We start from the raw sequence: 2,847 nt of genomic DNA on the forward strand, positions 1-2,847 counted from the left end.
GGTGGAAATTGGAGAGGGTTCTAGCAACGCGGAAGTGCAATTTGTCGGGCTAGAAACAAAGCTTAATAATTGGAAGGCTACTCCTCTCCCTACTCGGAAGGAGTCTTGGTAGTTTGCTTTGATTTTCCTTTAAGTTTGTACGGATTATTCTAGGGTTGTAATCCAGATTTTTTTTTTCAGTCTGTTTGAGTGTGCAAACCTTGTTATCTTTTATCACCAATGAAATACAATTTTCCTTTCTTCATCATTCTTGATGGGTTTCCTTTTGTTTTTGTTTTCTTTTCTATACAGTTCTTTTTACGCTGGTTCTAATGACATGACATGCATAAGGAATCCTCAACCCAGTCTTAAAAATCAATCTGATTCCAAAATGTTAGTTCAAGAAGTAGATTGTGATTACGAATCAGAATATGATGATGAGGATAAAGCCTTCGAAGAGATTAGTAAGGAGTTAATTCACTTCGAAGAAAAACCCAAACCCAATTTGAATGACACAGAAGTCATCAATTTAGGGGACACAGACAATTTCTGAGAGACTAAAATAAGTGTCCACCTCGAGCCAAAAATCCGGAAGGAGTTAATCGAAGCACTCATCGAGTACAAAGATGTTTTTGCATGGTCATATGACGACATGCCGGGTTTAAGCACTGATTTAGTGGTCCACAAATTGCCCACGGATCCAACGTTCCCTCCTGTCAAGCAAAAGTTGAGGAAATTCAAAACTGATATGAGCGTGAAGATTAAAGAAGAAGTACCAAACAGTTGGATGCAAAGGTTATCCGGGTCACCCGATATCCTGTTTGGTTGGCTAATGTCGTGCCTGTACCGAAAAAGGACGGTAAGATCAGAGTATGCGTCGATTACCACAATCTCAACAAAGCAAGTCCGAAGGATAACTTCCCACTACCCAATATCCACCTTTTGATCGATAATTGTGCCAAGCGCGAGATTGGATCCTTTATGGATTGCTATGCTGGGTATCATCAGATTCTAATAGATGAAGAAGATGCAGAAAAAACGGCGTTCATCACGCCATGGGGAATTTATTACTACCGGGTAATGCCATTTGGTTTGAAGAATGCCGGGGCAACTTATATGAGGGCAATGACTACTATATTTCATGTTATGATACACAAGGAGATTGAGGTATACGTAGATGATGTGATCATAAAACCAAAGCATCAGGCCGACCACGTCGGGGATTTGAGGAAATTCTTCCAGAGGCTTCGCAGGTACAACCTCAAGCTTAACCCCGCCAAGTGTGCATTTGGTGTTCTATCCGAAAAACTATTGGGATTCATAGTCAGCCGGCAAGGCATCGAGTTGGACCCATCAAAGATCAAAGCCATACAAGAATTTCCACCTCCGAGGAACAAGACTGAAGTGATGAGTCTGTTAGGAAGGTTGAACTATATCAGCAGGTTTATCGCTCAGCTCATGACGACTTGCGAGCCTATTTTCAAGTTGCTGAAGAAGGACGCTGCGGTCAAGTGGACTGATGAGTGTCAAGAAGCATTCGACGAGATAAAAGGATACTTGTCTAACCCGCCTGTGCTGGTACCTCCAGAACTAGGGAGACCTTTGATTCTTTACTTGACTGTCTTGGAAAATTTATTTGGCTGTGTACTGGGGCAGCATGATGCCACCGGTAGGAAAGAACATGCCATATACTATCTTAGCAAGAAGTTCACAGCTTATGAGTTTAAGTACACTCACTTGGAAAGGACATGTTGCGCCCTAACTTGGGTGACACATAAATTGAAACATTATTTGTCATCCTACACTACTTACCTCATTTCACGCTTGGATCCATTGAAGTATATCTTTCAAAAGCCTATGCCGACAGGAAGGCTCGCAAAATGGCAGATTTTGCTCACAGAGTTTGACATAATCTATGTGACTCGGACTGCGATGAAAGCCCAAGCATTGGCCGATCATTTGGCTGAGAACCCGGTTGATGAAGAGTATGAGCCACTGAGGACTTATTTTCCTGATGAAGAGGTGATGCATATTCATGAACTAGAACAGGCCGAAAAACCAGGTTGGAAACTTTTCTTTGATGGGGCTGCTAACATGAAAGGAGTCGAAATAGGAGCTGTGCTTATTTCTGAAACAGGGCATCACTATCCTGTTACGGCTCAGCTTCGTTTTTATTGTACCAACAATATGGCTGAGTACGAAGCATGCATTTTGGGTTTAAGGCTAGCTGCAGACATGGATGTCCAGGAAGTCTTAGTATTGGGAGACTCGGACCTTCTGGTACATCAAATTCAAGGAGAATGGGAAACGCGAGATCTGAAGCTCATACCATACCTACAATGCTTGCATGATCTTTGTCAACGGTTTAGATCAGTGGAGTTCAGGCATATTCCAAGGGTCCATAATGAGGTCGCCGATGCTTTGGCTACCCTAGCGTCAATGCTGCACCGTCCGGACAAAGCCTATGTCGATCATTTGCATATTCAAGTACGAGATCAGCATGCTTACTGCAACATGATTGAAGAAGAATCTAATGGCTAACCATGGTTCCATGATATCAAGGAATACATCAGAATGAGGATATACCCAGTGCAAGCCACAGGGGATCAAAAGAGAACAATTCGATGGTTGGAAAGCGGATTTTTCTTGAGTGGAGGAGATTTGTATAAAAGAACACCAAACCTGGGATTGTTAAAATGCATAGATGCTAAACAAGCTACGTCTGTCATGTCCGAAGTACATTCAGGAGTCTGCGGACCACATATGAGCGGATATGTGTTGGCAAAGAAAATTCTCTAAGCAGGTTATTATTGGCTCACCATGGAGCGAGATTGTATCGGTTTTGTGCGCAAATGTCATCAGTGCCAG

Source organism: Nicotiana sylvestris, chromosome 1, assembly GCF_000393655.2.
Source record: "Nicotiana sylvestris chromosome 1, ASM39365v2, whole genome shotgun sequence".
Classification (NCBI taxonomy): domain Eukaryota; kingdom Viridiplantae; phylum Streptophyta; class Magnoliopsida; order Solanales; family Solanaceae; genus Nicotiana; species Nicotiana sylvestris.